Source organism: Acipenser ruthenus, chromosome 54 (assembly GCF_902713425.1).
Source record: "Acipenser ruthenus chromosome 54, fAciRut3.2 maternal haplotype, whole genome shotgun sequence".
Classification (NCBI taxonomy): Eukaryota; Metazoa; Chordata; class Actinopteri; order Acipenseriformes; family Acipenseridae; genus Acipenser; species Acipenser ruthenus.
This window is the reverse complement of record NC_081242.1, coordinates 6342296-6362067: the sequence shown is the minus strand read 5'-3', so window position 1 is coordinate 6362067 and position 19772 is coordinate 6342296. Positions and strand designations below refer to the sequence as shown.

General features: G+C 37.6%; 3 long non-coding RNA genes across 3 annotated transcripts; all 3 read right to left on the bottom strand.

Moving 5' to 3' along the window:
* Nucleotides 1-3735: 3735 nt before the first annotated feature.
* On the bottom strand, nucleotides 3736-6148 carry LOC131723278 (uncharacterized). Its single transcript, XR_009320193.1, has 4 exons — nucleotides 6041-6148; nucleotides 5023-5133; nucleotides 4376-4480; nucleotides 3736-3846 (listed from the first exon to the last, which is right to left on the bottom strand). It is a non-coding gene; the product is annotated as an uncharacterized LOC131723278 (long non-coding RNA).
* A 1723-nt stretch (nucleotides 6149-7871) lies between these two features.
* LOC131723280 (uncharacterized) lies at nucleotides 7872-10267 on the bottom strand. The gene is made up of 4 exons (XR_009320196.1): nucleotides 10177-10267; nucleotides 9159-9269; nucleotides 8512-8616; nucleotides 7872-7982 (listed from the first exon to the last, which is right to left on the bottom strand). It is a non-coding gene; the product is annotated as an uncharacterized LOC131723280 (long non-coding RNA).
* Nucleotides 10268-16111: 5844 nt separating this feature from the next.
* LOC131723279 (uncharacterized) lies at nucleotides 16112-19761 on the bottom strand. The gene is made up of 5 exons (XR_009320195.1): nucleotides 19659-19761; nucleotides 18414-19063; nucleotides 17397-17507; nucleotides 16752-16856; nucleotides 16112-16222 (listed from the first exon to the last, which is right to left on the bottom strand). It is a non-coding gene; the product is annotated as an uncharacterized LOC131723279 (long non-coding RNA).
* Nucleotides 19762-19772: the final 11 nt, after the last annotated feature.

Here is a 19772-nt window from a genome sequence, read left to right as displayed (position 1 = left end):
TGAATATTAATTTTAAACAATAAAAAGGGTTAATATAACACTTTAGTAATATTGTGTCCTTGTTTCTCATTTTGTAACATAAACCTACATTGTCTCTCTTCAAAAATGTAATAAAAATATAATTAATAAAACATCCCATGGTGTTTTTAAACTATATACATATCAAAGATTAATGTGAAAATAAAACATACACAAGCAAACCAAAAATGTATCAATTTGGTGGATTTTAAGGCTTGGGTGGAACTGTTTTAACGTTTAATAGCAGCCTTACCATTACAATAGCCTGTTTTGCAGCAAGTTGTCCTCACGTTTTTGTCTGCTGTATTGTCAACAGCTTTGCAATCAGCTGCACAGGACTTAGTGACAACAGGCACTCCTGTAAGGTGGAGAAAAGCAAGGTTAGTGGTGACAGAACCAGCTAGTGCCAAATCAGTGATTCTGACAAATCAATAAGCAGGGCATTTATACAGAATCAAATCCTCGGTGACTCTACACTAACATGTACATATTACGGTACCAGCATACTGCTTTTATTTTTCCATGTGGGACAATATTGCATGCTCTTGAAAAAAGAAAGTGTCCACTGAAGGTTAATATGTGAGGCATAAGTTACTGTACAAAGTTATGTGTTCCGTTATTCTAAAACAGGGCTCTACCATGCTTAATAATAGTCAGTTGATGATAATAAAGTTATGTATTTTAAATCTCTAAACATGGGAAATGTGGCTGCAAAGTAGCAATGAAGCAGTGAGGTGTATGTGATGTTAGATTTGAGGATTACGAAAAGGATTGCTAGGAATGGACTCCTTAGACATGAACACAACTGCTCTCAACGGCCTCCGTTCACCAGCTGGAATTCACAAGCACCAAACTGGAAACACAAAGAATAGAAACCCCAAATGAAGGAGAAGCTCTTACCTGCCCCGTTCAGTTTGTAGTCACTCTTGCAGAATGCTTCAGCTGCACATGGACTCGAAGTACAGGAACTTTCATCGGTTGTTTCAGCACATTTGAAGCAAATCAATTTATCTGTAAAACAAGCAAGACCTAGTTTAAACAATACGTTTGAGTAAGTAGGGGGCTTGGTGGTCCAGTGGTTAAAGATTCAATCCCAGCTCAACCATCGTGTCAAGCTGAGTGTGTGAGACCCTGAGCAAGTCTCTTAACCTCCTTGTGCTCCGTCCCTCGGATGAGACGTTAAACAAACAAGGTTTGATTGGAAGTGACTGCAGCAGCAGTTGTTGAGTCGCTTTAGATAAAAACATCTGTTAAATAACTAATTCATAATAATATAGAGCTATAAATATGTTTATAAAGATGAAAGTCTTAACAGGCACACATGGTTCCTTTCCTCTTATAAAGAATATCTTCAATCTCTATATCAGTTTAAAAATAAAACTACTTAATACATAAAACTTACAGACCCTACAACCGAATCCATTACACTACAACACTCAATGGTGTGAAATTTAGAAAGAATCACATAAATATCTTAAGTACAAATGGCTTCAAATCCCATTTACTAAGAAGCAAGTGTAAATGCTCCCCATCAGGTAAGAGAATAATTAATGGTACCGTTTATTAATAACTATGTATTAATCTGACATTCTAGTGCATGCATTTCATTGGGGATTATCTGTGGTAATGGTACTTGAAAATTGAGGGAGCTCTTCATTCTGTTTTTTTTTTTTTTATTTACAGCATTTAATCAACATTTTAAATAATTGCCATTTGACAGATAAAAGTGCTTTCATAGTTGTTTTAAGCAAGGTGTAAAAAAAAGTACTGACTGCTCTGTTTATATATGTACGTTTTACAATAAATATATATGCAGTCAAAAAAAATGTATTATAACACCTGTAGTTTTAATTTTATAAACAATATTACAATAGTATCTGTATTACCGTTACACAGTTCTCCCTCACAGCACTCATCTCGCGGGAAAGCTGTTGTTACAGTACAAGTTGATGCACATCCCCTGCTGACGGTGACACCTATCAATGAATGCAAAAAGAAAGTTAGTCATAATTCTATAACTATTATCTCATCAATTGACACAGTGCTTTGTTACTCTTGCCATTTCAAACATTGTATTAGAGAATAAAAACAATGTGAAGCCTGTAATAAAAAGTATTTTAGCTTGGATTTGTAGGTGGAGGTACATTTTCAAAACAGCCCTGATTGTAGAGATACATTTATCTGGCTTGAATACTATTGTTAGCTGATTGAATGGTGACTTAAATGTGGGAAACATTAGTGCAATGTAAACTTGTCTCTTGTGATGACTGCAAATATGTTCTTGTCCTTATTTAGAAAGAAGCTGCTGGAAAAATCTATGTTAATCCCAACACTAAGTAGGAATGTACGAGAGAAAGAGAAGCCAGTTAAACTTGTTATAGTCAGAGAAACCCGGCCCTTCGGGATCATTACTTACCAGTTCCAGTTAGTTTGTAAGTGGTTTTACAGAACTTGTCACCATACCCACAGACTGTTATATCTTTACAATTAGATTCATCTGTCAAGTCAGTGCAGGTGTAGCATTTCAAGAGGTCCACTGCAAAACAAGCCAGGGAGAGCCAATGAATAAGGAAGGAGAGGCTGGGCTACGGCTGGCTCAATTAGACACATACCTGATAGTGTTTCAACACGTTTATCAATCTCTTCATAATGAAACATTGATAAAGTCCTATTGATAAAACATTACTGTCTACCTGACATTTGTAAATGTGAACATTTCAGTGCTCCCCTTATCATTGACTGTTACCCAGCCCATCTCATCTCAGTATCTCTGCTAAAAGCCTAACCCGGATGCAGCTGAGTTATAACTATTAACTTGAACGATAACTATTTTTTAGCAATCTCTTTCTGCAATGAGATCCCATTTACCAGGGTGAAGTTGTGTGACTACACAAAGAGACAGTGTAGTGCAAGGATTCAATAAGGTTTCTAGTTTGAGCGAGAGCAGCTACACTGGAGGATGATTACAGCCCTTTTATTTTTTATTTTATTTCTGATTCCCGTTGTTTTGTTTGTTTGCCTCCAGGTGGTGTTTTGTTAAAGTTCTCCAGTTAGAACATGTGAACATGTGACCAATCAGTGTGCCGCCTCAGTGACTGCCATTGTATAATTAACAATAACGTTAGCATTACCGTTACACTGAGATGTACCGCAGCACTTCACAGTAGCGGATGGTGTGCAAGCCTCAGCACATGCCTTTGATACTGGAACATCTATAAAAGTAATACAACAAACAAGATTCAGCACCAGACACCCTTAGCAATCAATTGACATTGAATGTATTCTCATTGTCAAGGGGGTCCTGGAAGGCACAACACCACTGCATGTAATGTATGTAAATATAGATCTCAATACCACCATCGTATGAACTCTTTATTAATCTCACAGGTGATTCCCACAGCCTGGGTGATATATCAACCCCTTATTAAAATACAGTGCAAAAAGGTCTGTGATAAAGTGCCATATAGAGCAAATTACAGGTCTGGAAAACCACAGTTAACTATTGTATTAATTTTATTGTTTATAAGTCAACTCAGAGTGTAATCATGAACCTGCAACCTTCAAGACTCTCACTGTACTTCACAAATACCACAACATACATTTACTATGGAGTGGACCCACAGGCCCTTGTCCTTTAAATGTGCAAAAGAGGAACGAGCTGGTGACAGAGACACAGGTATCAGTCACCTTTCCCCTTGTGATCCAGCTTACCTGGTGCAGTGAGGGTATAAGTGCTCTGACATAGTTTGTCAGCTGCAGCGCAGGCTGTTGCTGCACATTTTGGTTCGTCAGCTTCATTAGTACAAGTGTTGCAACTCAAGGCATTTCCTGAAAGTCAAACACAGGGGTTTAATGAATCGGTCTCCAGCAGCTCATTGCACTGCCATCCAGAATCAAAGGCATGGAGGGCTATTCAATTGAGCTAAACTGTGGTCGATCTGTAATGGCTAATTAAACTAGGAACCTGATGCTTTGTGTGGCAAGATTAAGAAAGTCAAACCTCTTCCTGTAGAAATAACTATGTGAGCGAGGAGAAGGGCTGTCTTCGTGATACAAGCGAAGAGAGGATTTAGGGATTAGATCACTTGAATATTAATTTTAAACAATAAAAAGGGTTAATATAACACTTTAGTAATATTGTGTCCTTGTTTCTCATTTTGTAACATAAACCTACATTGTCTCTCTTCAAAAATGTAATAAAAATATAATTAATAAAACATCCCATGGTGTTTTTAAACTATATACATATCAAAGATTAATGTGAAAATAAAACATACACAAGCAAACCAAAAATGTATCAATTTGGTGGATTTTAAGGCTTGGGTGGAACTGTTTTAACGTTTAATAGCAGCCTTACCATTACAATAGCCTGTTTTGCAGCAAGTTGTCCTCACGTTTTTGTCTGCTGTATTGTCAACAGCTTTGCAATCAGCTGCACAGGACTTAGTGACAACAGGCACTCCTGTAAGGTGGAGAAAAGCAAGGTTAGTGGTGACAGAACCAGCTAGTGCCAAATCAGTGATTCTGACAAATCAATAAGCAGGGCATTTATACAGAATCAAATCCTCGGTGACTCTACACTAACATGTACATATTACGGTACCAGCATACTGCTTTTATTTTTCCATGTGGGACAATATTGCATGCTCTTGAAAAAAGAAAGTGTCCACTGAAGGTTAATATGTGAGGCATAAGTTACTGTACAAAGTTATGTGTTCCGTTATTCTAAAACAGGGCTCTACCATGCTTAATAATAGTCAGTTGATGATAATAAAGTTATGTATTTTAAATCTCTAAACATGGGAAATGTGGCTGCAAAGTAGCAATGAAGCAGTGAGGTGTATGTGTTGTTAGATTTGAGGATTACGAAAAGGATTGCTAGGAATGGACTCCTTAGACATGAACACAACTGCTCTCAACGGCCTCCGTTCACCAGCTGGAATTCACAAGCACCAAACTGGAAACACAAAGAATAGAAACCCCAAATGAAGGAGAAGCTCTTACCTGCCCCGTTCAGTTTGTAGTCACTCTTGCAGAATGCTTCAGCTGCACATGGACTCGAAGTACAGGAACTTTCATCGGTTGTTTCAGCACATTTGAAGCAAATCAATTTATCTGTAAAACAAGCAAGACCTAGTTTAAACAATACGTTTGAGTAAGTAGGGGGCTTGGTGGTCCAGTGGTTAAAGATTCAATCCCAGCTCAACCATCGTGTCAAGCTGAGTGTGTGAGACCCTGAGCAAGTCTCTTAACCTCCTTGTGCTCCGTCCCTCGGATGAGACGTTAAACAAACAAGGTCCGATTGGAAGTGACTGCAGCAGCAGTTGTTGAGTCGCTTTGGATAAAAACATCTGTTAAATAACTAATTCATAATAATATAGAGCTATAAATATGTTTATAAAGATGAAAGTCTTAACAGGCACACATGGTTCCTTTCCTCTTATAAAGAATATCTTCAATCTCTATATCAGTTTAAAAATAAAACTACTTAATACATAAAACTTACAGACCCTACAACCGAATCCATTACACTACAACACTCAATGGTGTGAAATTTAGAAAGAATCACATAAATATCTTAAGTACAAATGGCTTCAAATCCCATTTACTAAGAAGCAAGTGTAAATGCTCCCCATCAGGTAAGAGAATAATTAATGGTACCGTTTATTAATAACTATGTATTAATCTGACATTCTAGTGCATGCATTTCATTGGGGATTATCTGTGGTAATGGTACTTGAAAATTGAGGGAGCTCTTCATTCTGTTTTTTTTTTTTTTATTTACAGCATTTAATCAACATTTTAAATAATTGCCATTTGACAGATAAAAGTGCTTTCATAGTTGTTTTAAGCAAGGTGTAAAAAAAAGTACTGACTGCTCTGTTTATATATGTACGTTTTACAATAAATATATATGCAGTCCAAAAGAAATGTATTAGAACACCCCGTTGCTTCTGTAGTTTTGATTTGTTGGTAGCTGTTAGTGATTTTATTAACAATATTACAATAGTATCTGTATTACCGTTACACAGTTCTCCCTCACAGCACTCATCTCGCGGGAAAGCTGTTGTTACAGTACAAGTTGATGCACATCCCTTGCTGACGGTGACACCTATCAATGAATGCAAAAAGAAAGTTAGTCATAATTCTATAACTATTATCTCATCAATTGACACAGGCCTTTGTTACTCTTGCCATTTCAAACATTGTATTAGAGAATAAAAACAATGTGAAGCCTGTAATAAAAAGTATTTTAGCTTGGATTTGTAGGTGGAGGTACATTTTCAAAACAGCCCTGATTGTAGAGATACATTTATCTGGCTTGAATACTATTGTTAGCTGATTGAATGGTGACTTAAATGTGGGAAACATTAGTGCAATGTAAACTTGTCTCTTGTGATGGCTGCAAATATGTTCTTGTCCTTATTTAGAAAGAAGCTGCTGGAAAAATCTATGTTAATCCCAACACTAAGTAGGAATGTACGAGAGAAAGAGAAGCCAGTTAAACTTGTTATAGTCAGAGAAACCCGGCCCTTCGGGATCATTACTTACCAGTTCCAGTTAGTTTGTAAGTGGTTTTACAGAACTTGTCACCATACCCACAGACTGTTATATCTTTACAATTAGATTCATCTGTCAAGTCAGTGCAGGTGTAGCATTTCAAGAGGTCCACTGCAAAACAAGCCAGGGAGAGCCAATGAATAAGGAAGGAGAGGCTGGGCTACGGCTGGCTCAATTAGACACATACCTGATAGTGTTTCAACACGTTTATCAATCTCTTCATAATGAAACATTGATAAAGTCCTATTGATAAAACATTACTGTCTACCTGACATTTGTAAATGTGAACATTTCAGTGCTCCCCTTATCATTGACTGTTACCCAGCCCATCTCATCTCAGTATCTCTGCTAAAAGCCTAACCCGGATGCAGCTGAGTTATAACTATTAACTTGAACGATAACTATTTTTTAGCAATCTCTTTCTGCAATGAGATCCCATTTACCAGGGTGAAGTTGTGTGACTACACAAAGAGACAGTGTAGTGCAAGCATTCAATAAGGTTTCTAGTTTGAGCGAGAGCAGCTACACTGGAGGATGATTACAGCCCTTTTATTTTTTATTTTATTTCTGATTCCCGTTGTTTTGTTTGTTTGCCTCCAGGTGGTGTTTTGTTAAAGTTCTCCAGTTAGAACATGTGAACATGTGACCAATCAGTGTGCCGCCTCAGTGACTGCCATTGTATAATTAACAATAACGTTAGCATTACCGTTACACTGAGATGTACCGCAGCACTTCACAGTAGCGGATGGTGTGCAAGCCTCAGCACATGCCTTTGATACTGGAACATCTATAAAAGTAATACAACAAACAAGATTCAGCACCAGACACCCTTAGCAATCAATTGACATTGAATGTATTCTCATTGTCAAGGGGGTCCTGGAAGGCACAACACCACTGCATGTAATGTATGTAAATATAGATCTCAATACCACCATCGTATGAACTCTTTATTAATCTCACAGGTGATTCCCACAGCCTGGGTGATATATCAACCCCTTATTAAAATACAGTGCAAAAAGGTCTGTGATAAAGTGCCATATAGAGCAAATTACAGGTCTGGAAAACCACAGTTAACTATTGTATTAATTTTATTGTTTATAAGTCAACTCAGAGTGTAATCATGAACCTGCAACCTTCAAGACTCTCACTGTACTTCACAAATACCACAACATACATTTACTATGGAGTGGACCCACAGGCCCTTGTCCTTTAAATGTGCAAAAGAGGAACGAGCTGGTGACAGAGACACAGGTATCAGTCACCTTTCCCCTTGTGATCCAGCTTACCTGGTGCAGTGAGGGTATAAGTGCTCTGACATAGTTTGTCAGCTGCAGCGCAGGCTGTTGCTGCACATTTTGGTTCGTCAGCTTCATTAGTACAAGTGTTGCAACTCAAGGCATTTCCTGAAAGTCAAACACAGGGGTTTAATGAATCGGTCTCCAGCAGCTCATTGCACTGCCATCCAGAATCAAAGGCATGGAGGGCTATTCAATTGAGCTAAACTGTGGTCGATCTGTAATGGCTAATTAAACTAGGAACCTGATGCTTTGTGTGGCAAGATTAAGAAAGTCAAACCTCTTCCTGTAGAAATAACTATGTGAGCGAGGAGAAGGGCTGTCTTCGTGATACAAACGAAGAGAGGATTTAGGGATTAGATCACTTGAATATTAATTTTAAACAATAAAAAGGGTTAATATAACACTTTAGTAATATTGTGTCCTTGTTTCTCATTTTGTAACATAAACCTACATTGTCTCTCTTCAAAAATGTAATAAAAATATAATTAATAAAACATCCCATGGTGTTTTTAAACTATATACATATCAAAGATTAATGTGAAAATAAAACATACACAAGCAAACCAAAAATGTATCAATTTGGTGGATTTTAAGGCTTGGGTGGAACTGTTTTAACGTTTAATAGCAGCCTTACCATTACAATAGCCTGTTTTGCAGCAAGTTGTCCTCACGTTTTTGTCTGCTGTATTGTCAACAGCTTTGCAATCAGCTGCACAGGACTTAGTGACAACAGGCACTCCTGTAAGGTGGAGAAAAGCAAGGTTAGTGGTGACAGAACCAGCTAGTGCCAAATCAGTGATTCTGACAAATCAATAAGCAGGGCATTTATACAGAATCAAATCCTCGGTGACTCTACACTAACATGTACATATTACGGTACCAGCATACTGCTTTTATTTTTCCATGTGGGACAATATTGCATGCTCTTGAAAAAAGAAAGTGCCCACTGAAGGTTAATATGTGAGGCATAAGTTACTGTACAAAGTTATGTGTTCCGTTATTCTAAAACAGGGCTCTACCATGCTTAATAATAGTCAGTTGATGATAATAAAGTTATGTATTTTAAATCTCTAAACATGGGAAATGTGGCTGCAAAGTAGCAATGAAGCAGTGAGGTGTATGTGATGTTAGATTTGAGGATTACGAAAAGGATTGCTAGGAATGGACTCCTTAGACATGAACACAACTGCTCTCAACGGCCTCCGTTCACCAGCTGGAATTCACAAGCACCAAACTGGAAACACAAAGAATAGAAACCCCAAATGAAGGAGAAGCTCTTACCTGCCCCGTTCAGTTTGTAGTCACTCTTGCAGAATGCTTCAGCTGCACATGGACTCGAAGTACAGGAACTTTCATCGGTTGTTTCAGCACATTTGAAGCAAATCAATTTATCTGTAAAACAAGCAAGACCTAGTTTAAACAATACATTTGAGTAAGTAGGGGGCTTGGTGGTCCAGTGGTTAAAGATTCAATCCCAGCTCAACCATCGTGTCAAGCTGAGTGTGTGAGACCCTGAGCAAGTCTCTTAACCTCCTTGTGCTCCGTCCCTCGGATGAGACGTTAAACAAACAAGGTCCGATTGGAAGTGACTGCAGCAGCAGTTGTTGAGTCGCTTTGGATAAAAACATCTGTTAAATAACTAATTCATAATAATATAGAGCTATAAATATGTTTATAAAGATGAAAGTCTTAACAGGCACACATGGTTCCTTTCCTCTTATAAAGAATATCTTCAATCTCTATATCAGTTTAAAAATAAAACTACTTAATACATAAAACTTACAGACCCTACAACCGAATCCATTACACTACAACACTCAATGGTGTGAAATTTAGAAAGAATCACATAAATATCTTAAGTACAAATGGCTTCAAATCCCATTTACTAAGAAGCAAGTGTAAATGCTCCCCATCAGGTAAGAGAATAATTAATGGTACCGTTTATTAATAACTATGTATTAATCTGACATTCTAGTGCATGCATTTCATTGGGGATTATCTGTGGTAATGGTACTTGAAAATTGAGGGAGCTCTTCATTCTGTTTTTTTTTTTTTTATTTACAGCATTTAATCAACATTTTAAATAATTGCCATTTGACAGATAAAAGTGCTTTCATAGTTGTTTTAAGCAAGGTGTAAAAAAAAGTACTGACTGCTCTGTTTATATATGTACGTTTTACAATAAATATATATGCAGTCCAAAAGAAATGTATTATAACACCCCGTTGCTTCTGTAGTTTTGATTTGTTGGTAGCTGTTAGTGATTTTATTAACAATATTACAATAGTATCTGTATTACCATTACACAGTTCTCCCTGACAGCACTCATCTCGCGGGAAAGCTGTTGTTACAGTACAAGTTGATGCACATCCCTTGCTGACGGTGACACCTATCAATGAATGCAAAAAGAAAGTTAGTCATAATTCTATAACTATTATCTCATCAATTGACACAGTGCTTTGTTACTCTTGCCATTTCAAACATTGTATTAGAGAATAAAAACAATGTGAAGCCTGTAATAAAAAGTATTTTAGCTTGGATTTGTAGGTGGAGGTACATTTTCAAAACAGCCCTGATTGTAGAGATACATTTATCTGGCTTGAATACTATTGTTAGCTGATTGAATGGTGACTTAAATGTGGGAAACATTAGTGCAATGTAAACTTGTCTCTTGTGATGACTGCAAATATGTTCTTGTCCTTATTTAGAAAGAAGCTGCTGGAAAAATCTATGTTAATCCCAACACTAAGTAGGAATGTACGAGAGAAAGAGAAGCCAGTTAAACTTGTTATAGTCAGAGAAACCCGGCCCTTCGGGATCATTACTTACCAGTTCCAGTTAGTTTGTAAGTGGTTTTACAGAACTTGTCACCATACCCACAGACTGTTATATCTTTACAATTAGATTCATCTGTCAAGTCAGTGCAGGTGTAGCATTTCAAGAAGTCCACTGCAAAACAAGCCAGGGAGAGCCAATGAATAAGGAAGGAGAGGCTGGGCTACGGCTGGCTCAATTAGACACATACCTGATAATGTTTCAACACGTTTATCAATCTCTTCATAATGAAACATTGATAAAGTCCTATTGATAAAACATTACTGTCTACCTGACATTTGTAAATGTGAACATTTCAGTGCTCCCCTTATCATTGACTGTTACCCAGCCCATCTCATCTCAGTATCTCTGCTAAAAGCCTAACCCGGATGCAGCTGAGTTATAACTATTAACTTGAACGATAACTATTTTTTAGCAATCTCTTTCTGCAATGAGATCCCAATTACCAGGGTGAAGTTGTGTGACTACACAAAGAGACAGTGTAGTGCAAGGATTCAATAAGGTTTCTAGTTTGAGCGAGAGCAGCTACACTGGAGGATGATTACAGCCCTTTTATTTTTTATTTTATTTCTGATTCCCGTTGTTTTGTTTGTTTGCCTCCAGGTGGTGTTTTGTTAAAGTTCTCCAGTTAGAACATGTGAACATGTGACCAATCAGTGTGCCGCCTCAGTGACTGCCATTGTATAATTAACAATAACGTTAGCATTACCGTTACACTGAGATGTACCGCAGCACTTCACAGTAGCGGATGGTGTGCAAGCCTCAGCACATGCCTTTGATACTGGAACATCTATAAAAGTAATACAACAAACAAGATTCAGCACCAGACACCCTTAGCAATCAATTGACATTGAATGTATTCTCATTGTCAAGGGGGTCCTGGAAGGCACAACACCACTGCATGTAATGTATGTAAATATAGATCTCAATACCACCATCGTATGAACTCTTTATTAATCTCACAGGTGATTCCCACAGCCTGGGTGATATATCAACCCCTTATTAAAATACAGTGCAAAAAGGTCTGTGATAAAGTGCCATATAGAGCAAATTACAGGTCTGGAAAACCACAGTTAACTATTGTATTAATTTTATTGTTTATAAGTCAACTCAGAGTGTAATCATGAACCTGCAACCTTCAAGACTCTCACTGTACTTCACAAATACCACAACATACATTTACTATGGAGTGGACCCACAGGCCCTTGTCCTTTAAATGTGCAAAAGAGGAACGAGCTGGTGACAGAGACACAGGTATCAGTCACCTTTCCCCTTGTGATCCAGCTTACCTGGTGCAGTGAGGGTATAAGTGCTCTGACATAGTTTGTCAGCTGCAGCGCAGGCTGTTGCTGCACATTTTGGTTCGTCAGCTTCATTAGTACAAGTGTTGCAACTCAAGGCATTTCCTGAAAGTCAAACACAGGGGTTTAATGAATCGGTCTCCAGCAGCTCATTGCACTGCCATCCAGAATCAAAGGCATGGAGGGCTATTCAACTGAGCTAAACTGTGGTCGATCTGTAATGGCTAATTAAACTAGGAACCTGATGCTTTGTGTGGCAAGATTAAGAAAGTCAAACCTCTTCCTGTAGAAATAACTATGTGAGCGAGGAGAAGGGCTGTCTTCGTGATACAAACGAAGAGAGGATTTAGGGATTAGATCACTTGAATATTAATTTTAAACAATAAAAAGGGTTAATATAACACTTTAGTAATATTGTGTCCTTGTTTCTCATTTTGTAACATAAACCTACATTGTCTCTCTTCAAAAATGTAATAAAAATATAATTAATAAAACATCCCATGGTGTTTTTAAACTATATACATATCAAAGATTAATGTGAAAATAAAACATACACAAGCAAACCAAAAATGTATCAATTTGGTGGATTTTAAGGCTTGGGTGGAACTGTTTTAACGTTTAATAGCAGCCTTACCATTACAATAGCCTGTTTTGCAGCAAGTTGTCCTCACGTTTTTGTCTGCTGTATTGTCAACAGCTTTGCAATCAGCTGCACAGGACTTAGTGACAACAGGCACTCCTGTAAGGTGGAGAAAAGCAAGGTTAGTGGTGACAGAACCAGCTAGTGCCAAATCAGTGATTCTGACAAATCAATAAGCAGGGCATTTATACAGAATCAAATCCTCGGTGACTCTACACTAACATGTACATATTACGGTACCAGCATACTGCTTTTATTTTTCCATGTGGGACAATATTGCATGCTCTTGAAAAAAGAAAGTGTCCACTGAAGGTTAATATGTGAGGCATAAGTTACTGTACAAAGTTATGTGTTCCGTTATTCTAAAACAGGGCTCTACCATGCTTAATAATAGTCAGTTGATGATAATAAAGTTATGTATTTTAAATCTCTAAACATGGGAAATGTGGCTGCAAAGTAGCAATGAAGCAGTGAGGTGTATGTGATGTTAGATTTGAGGATTACGAAAAGGATTGCTAGGAATGGACTCCTTAGACATGAACACAACTGCTCTCAACGGCCTCCGTTCACCAGCTGGAATTCACAAGCACCAAACTGGAAACACAAAGAATAGAAACCCCAAATGAAGGAGAAGCTCTTACCTGCCCCGTTCAGTTTGTAGTCACTCTTGCAGAATGCTTCAGCTGCACATGGACTCGAAGTACAGGAACTTTCATCGGTTGTTTCAGCACATTTGAAGCAAATCAATTTATCTGTAAAACAAGCAAGACCTAGTTTAAACAATACATTTGAGTAAGTAGGGGGCTTGGTGGTCCAGTGGTTAAAGATTCAATCCCAGCTCAACCATCGTGTCAAGCTGAGTGTGTGAGACCCTGAGCAAGTCTCTTAACCTCCTTGTGCTCCGTCCCTCGGATGAGACGTTAAACAAACAAGGTTTGATTGGAAGTGACTGCAGCAGCAGTTGTTGAGTCGCTTTAGATAAAAACATCTGTTAAATAACTAATTCATAATAATATAGAGCTATAAATATGTTTATAAAGATGAAAGTCTTAACAGGCACACATGGTTCCTTTCCTCTTATAAAGAATATCTTCAATCTCTATATCAGTTTAAAAATAAAACTACTTAATACATAAAACTTACAGACCCTACAACCGAATCCATTACACTACAACACTCAATGGTGTGAAATTTAGAAAGAATCACATAAATATCTTAAGTACAAATGGCTTCAAATCCCATTTACTAAGAAGCAAGTGTAAATGCTCCCCATCAGGTAAGAGAATAATTAATGGTACCGTTTATTAATAACTATGTATTAATCTGACATTCTAGTGCATGCATTTCATTGGGGATTATCTGTGGTAATGGTACTTGAAAATTGAGGGAGCTCTTCATTCTGTTTTTTTTTTTTTTATTTACAGCATTTAATCAACATTTTAAATAATTGCCATTTGACAGATAAAAGTGCTTTCATAGTTGTTTTAAGCAAGGTGTAAAAAAAAGTACTGACTGCTCTGTTTATATATGTACGTTTTACAATAAATATATATGCAGTCAAAAAAAATGTATTATAACACCTGTAGTTTTAATTTTATAAACAATATTACAATAGTATCTGTATTACCGTTACACAGTTCTCCCTCACAGCACTCATCTCGCGGGAAAGCTGTTGTTACAGTACAAGTTGATGCACATCCCCTGCTGACGGTGACACCTATCAATGAATGCAAAAAGAAAGTTAGTCATAATTCTATAACTATTATCTCATCAATTGACACAGTGCTTTGTTACTCTTGCCATTTCAAACATTGTATTAGAGAATAAAAACAATGTGAAGCCTGTAATAAAAAGTATTTTAGCTTGGATTTGTAGGTGGAGGTACATTTTCAAAACAGCCCTGATTGTAGAGATACATTTATCTGGCTTGAATACTATTGTTAGCTGATTGAATGGTGACTTAAATGTGGGAAACATTAGTGCAATGTAAACTTGTCTCTTGTGATGACTGCAAATATGTTCTTGTCCTTATTTAGAAAGAAGCTGCTGGAAAAATCTATGTTAATCCCAACACTAAGTAGGAATGTACGAGAGAAAGAGAAGCCAGTTAAACTTGTTATAGTCAGAGAAACCCGGCCCTTCGGGATCATTACTTACCAGTTCCAGTTAGTTTGTAAGTGGTTTTACAGAACTTGTCACCATACCCACAGACTGTTATATCTTTACAATTAGATTCATCTGTCAAGTCAGTGCAGGTGTAGCATTTCAAGAGGTCCACTGCAAAACAAGCCAGGGAGAGCCAATGAATAAGGAAGGAGAGGCTGGGCTACGGCTGGCTCAATTAGACACATACCTGATAGTGTTTCAACACGTTTATCAATCTCTTCATAATGAAACATTGATAAAGTCCTATTGATAAAACATTACTGTCTACCTGACATTTGTAAATGTGAACATTTCAGTGCTCCCCTTATCATTGACTGTTACCCAGCCCATCTCATCTCAGTATCTCTGCTAAAAGCCTAACCCGGATGCAGCTGAGTTATAACTATTAACTTGAACGATAACTATTTTTTAGCAATCTCTTTCTGCAATGAGATCCCATTTACCAGGGTGAAGTTGTGTGACTACACAAAGAGACAGTGTAGTGCAAGCATTCAATAAGGTTTCTAGTTTGAGCGAGAGCAGCTACACTGGAGGATGATTACAGCCCTTTTATTTTTTATTTTATTTCTGATTCCCGTTGTTTTGTTTGTTTGCCTCCAGGTGGTGTTTTGTTAAAGTTCTCCAGTTAGAACATGTGAACATGTGACCAATCAGTGTGCCGCCTCAGTGACTGCCATTGTATAATTAACAATAACGTTAGCATTACCGTTACACTGAGATGTACCGCAGCACTTCACAGTAGCGGATGGTGTGCAAGCCTCAGCACATGCCTTTGATACTGGAACATCTATAAAAGTAATACAACAAACAAGATTCAGCACCAGACACCCTTAGCAATCAATTGACATTGAATGTATTCTCATTGTCAAGGGGGTCCTGGAAGGCACAACACCACTGCATGTAATGTATGTAAATATAGATCTCAATACCACCATCGTATGAACTCTTTATTAATCTCACAGGTGATTCCCACAGCCTGGGTGATATATCAACCCCTTATTAAAATACAGTGCAAAAAGGTCTGTGATAAAGTGCCATATAGAGCAAATTACAGGTCTGGAAAACCACAGTTAACTATTGTATTAATTTTATTGTTTATAAGTCAACTCAGAGTGTAATCATGAACCTGCAACCTTCAAGACTCTCACTGTACTTCACAAATACCACAACATACATTTACTATGGAGTGGACCCACAGGCCCTTGTCCTTTAAATGTGCAAAAGAGGAACGAGCTGGTGACAGAGACACAGGTATCAGTCACCTTTCCCCTTGTGATCCAGCTTACCTGGTGCAGTGAGGGTATAAGTGCTCTGACATAGTTTGTCAGCTGCAGCGCAGGCTGTTGCTGCACATTTTGGTTCGTCAGCTTCATTAGTACAAGTGTTGCAACTCAAGGCATTTCCTGAAAGTCAAACACAGGGGTTTAATGAATCGGTCTCCAGCAGCTCATTGCACTGCCATCCAGAATCAAAGGCATGGAGGGCTATTCAATTGAGCTAAACTGTGGTCGATCTGTAATGGCTAATTAAACTAGGAACCTGATGCTTTGTGTGGCAAGATTAAGAAAGTCAAACCTCTTCCTGTAGAAATAACTATGTGAGCGAGGAGAAGGGCTGTCTTCGTGATACAAGCGAAGAGAGGATTTAGGGATTAGATCACTTGAATATTAATTTTAAACAATAAAAAGGGTTAATATAACACTTTAGTAATATTGTGTCCTTGTTTCTCATTTTGTAACATAAACCTACATTGTCTCTCTTCAAAAATGTAATAAAAATATAATTAATAAAACATCCCATGGTGTTTTTAAACTATATACATATCAAAGATTAATGTGAAAATAAAACATACACAAGCAAACCAAAAATGTATCAATTTGGTGGATTTTAAGGCTTGGGTGGAACTGTTTTAACGTTTAATAGCAGCCTTACCATTACAATAGCCTGTTTTGCAGCAAGTTGTCCTCACGTTTTTGTCTGCTGTATTGTCAACAGCTTTGCAATCAGCTGCACAGGACTTAGTGACAACAGGCACTCCTGTAAGGTGGAGAAAAGCAAGGTTAGTGGTGACAGAACCAGCTAGTGCCAAATCAGTGATTCTGACAAATCAATAAGCAGGGCATTTATACAGAATCAAATCCTCGGTGACTCTACACTAACATGTACATATTACGGTACCAGCATACTGCTTTTATTTTTCCATGTGGGACAATATTGCATGCTCTTGAAAAAAGAAAGTGTCCACTGAAGGTTAATATGTGAGGCATAAGTTACTGTACAAAGTTGTGTTCCGTTATTCTAAAACAGGGCTCTACCATGCTTAATAATAGTCAGTTGATGATAATAAAGTTATGTATTTTAAATCTCTAAACATGGGAAATGTGGCTGCAAAGTAGCAATGAAGCAGTGAGGTGTATGTGATGTTAGATTTGAGGATTACGAAAAGGATTGCTAGGAATGGACTCCTTAGACATGAACACAACTGCTCTCAACGGCCTCCGTTCACCAGCTGGAATTCACAAGCACCAAACTGGAAACACAAAGAATAGAAACCCCAAATGAAGGAGAAGCTCTTACCTGCCCCGTTCAGTTTGTAGTCACTCTTGCAGAATGCTTCAGCTGCACATGGACTCGAAGTACAGGAACTTTCATCGGTTGTTTCAGCACATTTGAAGCAAATCAATTTATCTGTAAAACAAGCAAGACCTAGTTTAAACAATACATTTGAGTAAGTAGGGGGCTTGGTGGTCCAGTGGTTAAAGATTCAATCCCAGCTCAACCATCGTGTCAAGCTGAGTGTGTGAGACCCTGAGCAAGTCTCTTAACCTCCTTGTGCTCCGTCCCTCGGATGAGACGTTAAACAAACAAGGTCCGATTGGAAGTGACTGCAGCAGCAGTTGTTGAGTCGCTTTGGATAAAAACATCTGTTAAATAACTAATTCATAATAATATAGAGCTATAAATATGTTTATAAAGATGAAAGTCTTAACAGGCACACATGGTTCCTTTCCTCTTATAAAGAATATCTTCAATCTCTATATCAGTTTAAAAATAAAACTACTTAATACATAAAACTTACAGACCCTACAACCGAATCCATTACACTACAACACTCAATGGTGTGAAATTTAGAAAGAATCACATAAATATCTTAAGTACAAATGGCTTCAAATCCCATTTACTAAGAAGCAAGTGTAAATGCTCCCCATCAGGTAAGAGAATAATTAATGGTACCGTTTATTAATAACTATGTATTAATCTGACATTCTAGTGCATGCATTTCATTGGGGATTATCTGTGGTAATGGTACTTGAAAATTGAGGGAGCTCTTCATTCTGTTTTTTTTTTTTTTATTTACAGCATTTAATCAACATTTTAAATAATTGCCATTTGACAGATAAAAGTGCTTTCATAGTTGTTTTAAGCAAGGTGTAAAAAAAAGTACTGACTGCTCTGTTTATATATGTACGTTTTACAATAAATATATATGCAGTCAAAAAAAATGTATTATAACACCCCGTTGCTTCTGTAGTTTTGATTTGTTGGTAGCTGTTAGTGATTTTATTAACAATATTACAATAGTATCTGTATTACCATTACACAGTTCTCCCTGACAGCACTCATCTCGCGGGAAAGCTGTTGTTACAGTACAAGTTGATGCACATCCCTTGCTGACGGTGACACCTATCAATGAATGCAAAAAGAAAGTTAGTCATAATTCTATAACTATTATCTCATCAATTGACACAGGCCTTTGTTACTCTTGCCATTTCAAACATTGTATTAGAGAATAAAAACAATGTGAAGCCTGTAATAAAAAGTATTTTAGCTTGGATTTGTAGGTGGAGGTACATTTTCAAAACAGCCCTGATTGTAGAGATACATTTATCTGGCTTGAATACTATTGTTAGCTGATTGAATGGTGACTTAAATGTGGGAAACATTAGTGCAATGTAAACTTGTCTCTTGTGATGACTGCAAATATGTTCTTGTCCTTATTTAGAAAGAAGCTGCTGGAAAAATCTATGTTAATCCCAACACTAAGTAGGAATGTACGAGAGAAAGAGAAGCCAGTTAAACTTGTTATAGTCAGAGAAACCCGGCCCTTCGGGATCATTACTTACCAGTTCCAGTTAGTTTGTAAGTGGTTTTACAGAACTTGTCACCATACCCACAGACTGTTATATCTTTACAATTAGATTCATCTGTCAAGTCAGTGCAGGTGTAGCATTTCAAGAAGTCCACTGCAAAACAAGCCAGGGAGAGCCAATGAATAAGGAAGGAGAGGCTGGGCTACGGCTGGCTCAATTAGACACATACCTGATAGTGTTTCAACACGTTTATCAATCTCTTCATAATGAAACATTGATAAAGTCCTATTGATAAAACATTACTGTCTACCTGACATTTGTAAATGTGAACATTTCAGTGCTCCCCTTATCATTGACTGTTACCCAGCCCATCTCATCTCAGTATCTCTGCTAAAAGCCTAACCCGGATGCAGCTGAGTTATAACTATTAACTTGAACGATAACTATTTTTTAGCAATCTCTTTCTGCAATGAGATCCCAATTACCAGGGTGAAGTTGTGTGACTACACAAAGAGACAGTGTAGTGCAAGGATTCAATAAGGTTTCTAGTTTGAGCGAGAGCAGCTACACTGGAGGATGATTACAGCCCTTTTATTTTTTATTTTATTTCTGATTCCCGTTGTTTTGTTTGTTTGCCTCCAGGTGGTGTTTTGTTAAAGTTCTCCAGTTAGAACATGTGAACATGTGACCAATCAGTGTGCCGCCTCAGTGACTGCCATTGTATAATTAACAATAACGTTAGCATTACCGTTACACTGAGATGTACCGCAGCACTTCACAGTAGCGGATGGTGTGCAAGCCTCAGCACATGCCTTTGATACTGGAACATCTATAAAAGTAATACAACAAACAAGATTCAGCA